Raw genomic sequence first — 9,628 nt, 5'->3', positions numbered from 1 at the left:
ATTCCCACTTGGGAATCCTCCCTATCCGCCACCTGGGAGACGCGCTCTCTAGCGGTCAGGCTCCTCCAAGAGTTAGATATCGGGGGTTACTGTGCAACACTTGAACAAGTTCCATGACTCTCCTTAGCAAAAGGAAGCCAGAAGGCAGCTCGGGTAAACCCGGAAAGGCACAACTAACTTCCTTGGGAGAGAGGTCCAATCAGGCAGCAAAAACAAAGTGACGAGACGGTTCAAATGGGGACAGGAATGTTTTGGGAGTGTAGAGGAAGCTAGAAGGCAGCTCGGGTAAACCAAAAAAGGCACAACTAACTTCCTTGCGAGAGAGGTCCAATCAGGCAGCAGAAACAAAGTGACGAGACGGTTCAAATGGGGACAGGAATGTTTTGGGAATGCTAGAGGAAGCTAGAAGGCAGCTCGGGTAAACTCGGAAAGGCACAACTAACTTCCTTGGGAGAGAGGTCCAATCAGGCAGCAAGAAAAAAGTGACGAGACGGTTCAAATGGGGACAGGAATGCTTTGGGAGTGCTAGAGGAAGCTAGAAGGCAGCTCGGGTAAACCCGGAAAGGCACAACTAACTTCCTTGGGAGAGAGGTCGAATCAGGCAGCAAAAACAAAGTGACGAGACGGTTCAAATGGGGAGAGGAATGCTCTGGGAGTGCTAGAGGAAGCTTGAAGGCAGCTCGGGTAAACCCGGAAAGGCACAACTAACTTCCTTGGGAGAGGGGTCCAATCATGCAGCAAAAACAAAGTGACGAGACGGTTCAAATGGGGACAGGAATGTTTTGGGAGTGCTAGAGGAAGCTAGAAGGCAGCTCGGGTAAACCCGGAAAGGCACAACTGACTTCCTTGGGAGAGAGGTCCAATCAGGCAGCAAAAACAAAGTGACGAGACGGTTCAAATGGGGACAGGAATGCTCTGGGAGTGCTAGAGGAAGCTAGAAGGAGCTCGGGTAAACTCGAAAAGGCACAACTAACTTCCTTGGGAGAGAGGTCCAATCAGGCAGCAAAAACAAAGTGACGAGACGGTTCAAATGGGGACAGGAATGCTCTGGGAGTGCTAGAGGAAGCTAGAAGGCAGTTTGGGTAAACTCGGAAAGGCGCAACTAACTTCCTTGGGAGAGAGGTCCAATCAGGCAGCAGAAACAAAGTGACGAGACGGTTCAAATGGGGACAGGAATGTTTTGGGAGTGCTAGAGGAAGCTAGAAGGCAGCTCGGGTAAACCCGGAAAGGCACAACTAACTTCCTTGGGAGAGGGGTCCAATCAGGCAGCAGAAACAAAGTGACGAGACGGTTCAAATGGGGACAGGAATGTTTTGGGAGTGCTAGAGAAAGCTAGAAGGCAGCTCGGGTAAACCCGGAAAGGCACAACTAACTTCCTTGGGAGAGAGGTTCAATCAGGCAGCAAAAACAAAGTGAGGAGACGGTTCAAATGGGGAGAGGACGGATCGAAGAAAAGTGTAACTAGCATCTCACTGAAGTACTGGTAGGCCTATGATTCGGAGCGTTTCCTTTTTTTCGACTTCTCTTTTTTCTCAGCAATAGCATCGAGAATGTAAGGAGGATCTCGGATCTTCATGCTTCTTTCAAGGCGAGGGTCAACTACTTCAGGAAGGACACACTCCCTATAAAACCGGGTTAGGAACGGTTCCATTTCTGTCTGCCAGAATTCATCATCTCTCTCTATTCTTTGGACATCAATATCCTGTTCAGTGTAGACTCTGAAGTCACAAAATTTGCGGCCTGTGATGTGAAGTTGTCCCTGGATTTGATAGTAGAAGAAATGTGTTCTTGAAAGTTTTGGATCTGTTCCCTCATGCTTACGGTCATTGTATTTCGCTGCTGCCTTTTTTGCTGTCTCCTTCCTCATAGACTCTGGACACTTCACTTCTGCAATGCCATCAGTGCCGATCAAACCATCAGGCGATGCTGCAAGGAAGCCATAGATTAGATCAATGAACATTCCACATGGCTGCACAGTAATCCCTCTCTTCTCGCGGTAGAGCTCAAGTGCGACTGGCTCATTCAAAATACCATATTGCATAGCTGCACTCGTGAAACTCCCCCCACACAGAATCTTTCTGACATCTGCAGCACATCAAGTAGAGTCCTTCCGTCTGCAGACCTTGCCAAAGTATGATGCTGTGAGCCGCGTCTTCCTTTCAGCATGCCACCTAGCATTGGTAGATTGCCCCCTTGTTGCAATTTCAAGTTCACTGCGTCGAGCTTCACTCACTTGTAAGCTCTCGAGAGTGAGGACAAGCCTCTCCCTGAACAATTCAGGTGGCAGATCAGGCTTCTCACAGGCTGGTCCATGGTGTTGAGCTGACCCTTTGGGCATCGGCTTCTTAGGTTGTGGTCCCAGCTGAGAAAATTCTTCAGCTAATCGTCTCTTCCTGAGCACTCTGGCATCCCGCAGTTTGGACATTTTCTGTGTGTATGCTTTCAGTGGTGCAGATGGGCTCTTCATTGTCATTTTCTTTTTAGCAGCATAATGCCACTGACTCCCAGATTGGAAACTAAGTCCTGCTCCATGACAACGATGTTGGTAGGAGCCTTTTTGACCTCTGTTCACTTGTTTGCCCCCCGACATTTTTGCAACAAGAGACATGACCGTCTCTGCAAGGTTGCTTGTGTCATCAGTGATGAGACGAGAAGACTTGTCTGAAATTCCATTAGCAGCAGCGAGGATCTGAATTCTGAGAACATCGGGTATCTGGTCGAAGACGTTGTCCCCCTTGGACTTGTCACAGAAGTATGCTTTGCAATTTTTATGCGATCCAAACACATGCCCAGGACCATTGATCAAGTCTTCAGCAAGTTCTTTTGGAATTTCCCTTTGTTTCTGCTTCTTTTCAGTTTCAGTTCCTTCAAAGTTTTTGAGTTCTTTGGCATAGTGGGCAATTGCTCTTCGTGCTCCATTTTTGATACGTTTAATCCTTGGACCACTCAGGTGTCGGGAATTGCCTTTGCTTGCCTTGGCTACACTATAGAGACGCGAGGTGTAGCACTTGACCACATGATTGGCGCATTCTCGCTTTTCTATAGTCGCCCCATAGTCGACCCGAGACAACACCTGCTGGTGCACTGAAGAGTCCTCATCTCCAATAAAAATGCGGTACTGTACCCCATGCATCTGTTCACTTTGCTGAAATCCTTGCACAATAATTTCAGACTCCATGGCTGAAGAGCTCTTGTCCCAGTTCTTGTAGCACATATGCTCCTTTGCTGGAAGTCCTTTTCTGCTGTAGAAGTCGCATGTTGAACAAACCTTGTTCTTTACACCTAGGTACAGTAATTTCTTTGTTCTTGCACCAATAATCACTGCAAGGCCAGAGTTGGCAGAGTACCTGTGGCCATGGCTTCGGTGAGACCATCCCCCATCAACAACAACAGTGATGTAAGGTGTTCCGTCTTCGGAGATGTGGCCAGCTTCCTCAGCAAGACGCTTCTCCTCCTTGCCTGCCTGGAGCATATCATCATAGAGAAGTTCTTGCCATTTCTGAAAAATAAAAAAATAAAAACCGCTGAGCAGCGTCTTTGCAAGCAGACACATCTAGTCAGGCCATATTTATATGGTTCTCACAATTTCATACTAAGTACCCAGGATAGTGGAGGTGCTGGCCATTCAAACACAAATTATGTTTCAGACACAAGATTTTCAAAACTTTCATGCCCACTGGATGGCTACTAGATAATTGAAGCCTCATTGCATATGATTTCCTGTTGTGTGAAGCAAATATTATCAAGGTGCCTTTGATAACTGTTTCCTGACAAAAATGATTCACTTGCTTGCACAGTAATGAGAACATCATTCTTTCACCCGCTACTTTTGAGTATCACTGTACTTCTTGTAGTGGCCCTGCTATATTGTAGAAAAGTGAAACACAATGCTATTGGAAACATTTTTCCTGAAGTGAAGAGGGCGATTCCCAATTTCCTGAGGCCGTGCTCTAATTAGAGTTCTAAACCCATGCTTATTGGATATGGTGGGTAGTAATCAGTAGCAGGGTAGTTTACCTTGCCGAGAGATTCTTCACGCCTGCAGTAAGCACCCTTGCTCATTAAAGGTATTTCCAAGACAGACAACACCTCATCAAGATTGGCGTAACCGGATCCGATGCTTGTGAAGCCCCACACAGCACTATCATTAACACCAAGTTTGGTCTTGTCCTTGAGAGATGTTGGCTCTACAATTGGGTCGGTGGTGACAGTCTTGACTTCATGGCATTCATCACAGGAGAATGTGAATTCTGACCAGAGTCCCACTTGTCTTTCACATTTGTAGACAAACTTCCCTGCATCGGATGATGGACAGTGATGCCTGTCAAGGTCACGTATCGCTCGAATGAAGTGATCTGGAGATATAATCCTCCTTCCTGAAATCGTGGCTGTTTCAGGTGCAGGAGCTGGCACCGACGCAGCAGCGATTATGAGGTCAGGTAGCTCTTCATCTGGTCCCCATTCTGAACCACCGGATTCCACTGCAGGCTCCCCTTGGATGAATCCTGGTGAGGTACCACTGTTTTCCACTAGCAAAGGGTGAGAGGGGCTGGACGTAACCGACGCACTGGACACAGCAGTTTCCAACGCAGGCCCTTTTTCAAGCCCTGTCGAACTACCGCAGGGATCGGGTTCCGGAGCAGCACCATTTTCCGTGAGGTCCAACGGTGACGTCAAAACACTGAAAATGAACATGACGTTAGAATAGCCTGACAACAATCATGCATTAATATGTGCTGAGTCAGTGGTAGTCATCCTCCCAGTGTACGAGTTCGCAAGGGTTTTAAATTTTTGAAATAACTCACAAACTTCGCAACTTTCGACCAGCACCTAGGTTTGAATTAGTGAAGTTCACAATTTTCAACATCGCCTTGGCTAATTTGTGAAGTTCGGAGCTTTACACAATTCTAAAAGTCAGAATTTGTCGTTTGCACTTTTTTTTTGTAACGAGGATTAAAATCATTCCGAACTTTCTAGCTCCTTCAAGGTCGAATGTAAAAATTGCAACATTTTGAATGTTTTCGATGTCCCAACCTATTAAATCTGGATGGTTTTAAATAGTCAACTTTTTTGGGCGTATTTTCCTCCTCAGCTATGTTCAGAAATGCCGTGCAAGTGACGTCACGCCAGGGAAGTACGAGTCCCCACACCATACTGGCGGTTGACTCCCCACCGCGTGGATGCGCTTACCAAGGCGTAGGATGCCGCTAACGGCCGGAACATGAGCTAACATGCACCATATTTTCAACAAAGGTACCTAGCTGTGTTACACGTGAACTTGGAAAAACGTGCTGAGCTTAGAATGATGACGCTTATCCAGTACGTGCGAAAGTTTTCGGCATTGGTGCGATTGTGCTGCGAGCAGAAGGTTTCAAAATGATGTTTATCCAGTACGGGCGAAAGTTTTCGGCATTGGTGCGATTGCGCTGCGAGCAGAAGGTTTCAAAATGCCACCGACGAAGTTTTGACGCGAAAAGTTGCCATGCCGCTAAAAAAAGAAAGAAAAAACCGCGCCCCTTAGATTGACGCGCAGCTATATACTCCGTGTCACTAGTTACGTGCAGTACAGGCGAAGGCAACGCCAAGAGAGGGGAGAAAGGGCAAGCACTAGAAAGGCTGGGGTAGAAGAGAGAAACCTCCTCTCCTCTCTAACGTTCCTAGTGCTCTCCCTTTCTCCCCTCACCCTTCAGTGCCATCCTCTCCCGTTCCGCCTTCCTAGTGATCGCCCTTCCTGTCTTCGACTGGCGTTGGCTTCGCCTGCACTGCACACAACTAGTGACGCGTAGTATAGGTGTCTCTTGTAGAAAAAATTGTTACGATTTTGCGAAATACTGGTAAACAACGCAATGTTACCGTCATAATCTAAACCCCGAGACAAGGATAATTGAAATAACGGATAAGACAACTCCCATTGTCTCAGGGTTTGTACTAGGATGTTTCCTAACCGGCTTGCCTGCATGCTTTTGCTCCTTGCAAAGGTTACCGTCTCGCGGACGGCTCAAACCGATGACCCGGTGGCGGCGTCTCGGCGAACTTGCACGGGGGAGCCGCCGCCGACCGCTCCGTCTGGCCGGGCTCGCGGCGCGACACTCGCCCGGACTCGGCAGGGAGCTTCGAAGGCGCGCTCGAAGCGTGGAAACGGCGTTATGTAACGAAGGCCAAAGGCCATATACACCACGAACGAGCAAAAGCCGATGTCATTCGGTGAAACGTGGACGTTCGCTAAAACGTCATTCGATCAAGTGAGTGCCTTCCTGCAAAGGCGTGCGCAAACGTAAACAACGGTAAAGTGCCGTCGCTCGCCGCTATGAAATGCGTCCGCATCCCTTTTCTGCCGCTCCTACATTCTCTAACTTGACGACTACTCTGTCTCGGGGGGCATGCCGACGAAACGATCGGACGATCGTCGGGGTACGGTGTAATTGCTACAGTCGAAGGGCCGTCGAGTCAACCACCAGCATGGTGGAGACCGGTGTTCGACGTCATCATGCGACGTAGATGCGAGGCATAAAGAGATGGACTAGTTTTACTACGCATGTAAAGGATCATGAAACGCCAATATCCTATAGTAATAGTACGTGCCACCCACCTGATTCTCGGCAGCTTTCCACTTCGTCGAAAGTTGTTCTTCGTCTTGTGCCGGCGCGACGCCCACCGCTTGCCGCCCCCCATGAACAGGCGACCTGAACTGTAATCAAAGCGACACGGGCAAGACGCCAACACGAACTGGAGCCAGCAGGAAGGATACTTACACGAGCTTACTCAGCGAACGAAAAGAAAAAGACAGACATACACTTCACGCCAGGCACACAAACAAAGCAGGGATAGTTACAAGAATGAGAGAGATGCGCACACGAAGGCAAGCAGTGTACAATAAATACACGAAAATTCGCAGCAACCGAAGGATTACGCCGCAAACGCGTGTACGGGCCCACACACCAAAAGCACGTGGGTCACGCACACGTATCGGCACGGAACTGGCAATTTTGGTGATTTGAAACGTCGATATCGATCGCGTGAACGACGGAACGTGAAGTCCGAAATGCCCCATGACTTTGCCATGTACGAGCGTGTTTTCAAACTCGTTGCAAGGAAGACTGACTAGATGCAAGCTCTGCATGTTGTGTTGTGATTCAAAACGTCGCAACGTGTCTCTTTTGGTGGTCACAATCGGTTGATTGGTTGATTTTGGCTCAGGCAGCGCTTCATCTCCTCAACCTGCCAGTAGTGTCAGCGTTGAGAGGGCATTCTTGAAGGTCAGTGTCATATTAAAAGGAATGAAAGAGTGCGGATCAATGAGGAGATCCTGGGAAAGTACATGTGTGTGTGTACTATAATAAAATCACGGTAATCCTGATATACAAAAAGTGAAGTTCCATGATTTTGGGCATAGGCTTCACATCTGACCTGTTTGTACTTCTGTGTTTCTTTGTTTCTGTAACAGTTGCACACATATGCCAAATAAAGTGTCCCTCTCTTTTTCAATGTATCTGTGCCTTTATTCTTTTAGTGATCGCAAATATCTCAGCTACAAGGATAATCTGATCCGTGTTCATCGGTGTTTATTTTATATTCACCGAAAAAAGCCGATACTTTTGTGGGCATAAATAAACGCCGAAACAAAAACGAAAATTGAATTTTCAAATAAACACCAAAAAAGTATGCCGAATTTCGAAAACACAGAAACCGAAAACGCGGAACCCTTGTTATAACCATTGCTTACGTCGGGACTCATCCACATGAAGCAGACAGGATCAAAGTGCTGTAAAAATGGCTCGTAGTTATTTTTATTTATTTATACTATCCGGCCCTATCAATAGTGATCTCTGAGCTTGATTGTTTTCCAGAATCCTCTCCCTCCTTTCACTGAGACTACGGTGACAAAGATATAGATATAGGCAGTTGACTTGCGCTGATGGGCTCCTCCGTCTTCCTCACATGGGCGAGTCCCGAGATCAGCAGTAATACAAATGTATCCCACCAGTCAAGCGCTCCTCAGAAAAAAATGCCCGCTAGAGTGGAGCTATTTAGTGTGTGCATGGCTGCACCATGGAGGTGGTACGCAGCCTATCAAGAATACAGACAAGTTTAGCACAGTGCCATGAGCCTAGAATGTGACTTGTTTATTCATAGTGTCGAGCAGAATGCAGTGGAATTTTCTCGGAAATGCGTAATAGCTACTAACTACAAAATGTTTACTCAGTAAAGTCTTCTACCTTCCTGGGTTGCTTCCAACAGCAAGGAGTAGCATGCGTAGCCATCCAAACTGCAGCTGCCATCCATTGGTGCAAGAGGACGAGTCGAGTGATGTTCTTGTTGGGCCAGTGAGCTTCAACTGTAGGAGCATCAGCCTCCGAGCACCTGAAACCAGCCGCTGTTTTTACAAAAATTCTTTGTTTGCTCGCATGCAACTCTTTTATGAAAACAAAAACGCATTCATCAACCGGGGCCAATACCAGCAACAATGAGCCAATGTGTTTCTGGTTGCCAGGATCGAAACGCTTACCACCTGGCTCCCAATGACTTGACAACAAACTTCCTTTGTCATTAAGGGCTATAGTTAGCTTTAGATCATTTGTAACCATTTGTTATTCTGGCTACAACATGAAAAGACGAGGACGGAGGAAGAAGACACGGCAGTGCTGGTCCTGTCTTCTTCCTCAATCCACGTCTTTTGCGTTGCAGCCAGAATAAATTCATACCAAATCGCCCAGCTCTCTATTTTGTCATTTGCTATTACCTTGAAACTACTGAGTTTCGTTGCACATTACTTTTTAATACATCAATCAAGAGTACTCCATATGCCACTAACCTTGGCTAAATCAACTGGTGAAGAGCAGTGCGTGGGATCACAACCATCAGCTGCTTGATTTTGTAACTTAAAAACAAGTTATCGAAGGGTGTCCAATGTCTGGGAATGCATTCTCAAATCCTTCGAGGAAAACAGCCTCAACAAACTGCTGACATGGAAACACAATCAAGGTAACATTAATCTTTATTGGGAGTGCATATTCTGCCAGCAGCCGGCATAGCAGCTTGGGTTAAAAAAAACTGCCGGCTGTTTTTTGCAGATTTGTGTTTCTCGCTGGTTCACCTTCTCAAATGGATTTTTACTCTTCATTCTTATCCAGCTCGCCTGCACCTTTGCACTAAATGAACTAACATCAGTGCCCTCTTATTGGCCGGCTGGCCTTGTCGCTGGTCGGGCAGCAATACCTGCGGGTTGGGTTTTGCCGCCTCTTGTGGTTTGTCTAAAACTGTGTTACAGTACTACGGTTCTTGGGGGAGGGGGGGAGGAGGGGCGGTTTGGGTTGGGACTTAGATTACATTGCTCCTCAGTTCATGGGGGGCTTAGGTTAGTGTACCACAAATTTGCGAGCTTCGTGTGCGGAGACATTGCACTCGTGATCGCTAATTTGTGTACTATATTGTGTTGCAAATGGTAGAAGCCCCAGGATAGCAGTCGTATGCACTACGTCAATTTGTTTCTATCTACAGCGTGTAAGAGATGATCCTCTGCTGTGACAGAATACTCACGCTGTCCAAATGGCCTAATAAATATAAACCCATAAAATACACACATGAGCAAGTTTTAACCTTCGTTGTGTTGCTGACCTTTGCCGCCTTT

General features: G+C 47.1%; 1 pseudogene; it reads right to left on the bottom strand.

Annotated features, from left to right (window-relative positions):
• Positions 1 to 499: 499 nt before the first annotated feature.
• On the bottom strand, positions 500 to 6,908 carry LOC115321048 (annotated as a pseudogene).
• Positions 6,909 to 9,628: the final 2,720 nt, after the last annotated feature.

Source organism: Ixodes scapularis, unplaced genomic scaffold, assembly GCF_016920785.2.
Source record: "Ixodes scapularis isolate PalLabHiFi unplaced genomic scaffold, ASM1692078v2 PGA_scaffold6__148_contigs__length_123643588, whole genome shotgun sequence".
NCBI lineage: Eukaryota > Metazoa > Arthropoda > Arachnida > Ixodida > Ixodidae > Ixodes > Ixodes scapularis.
This window is presented reverse-complemented; position numbering and strand designations above follow the sequence as displayed.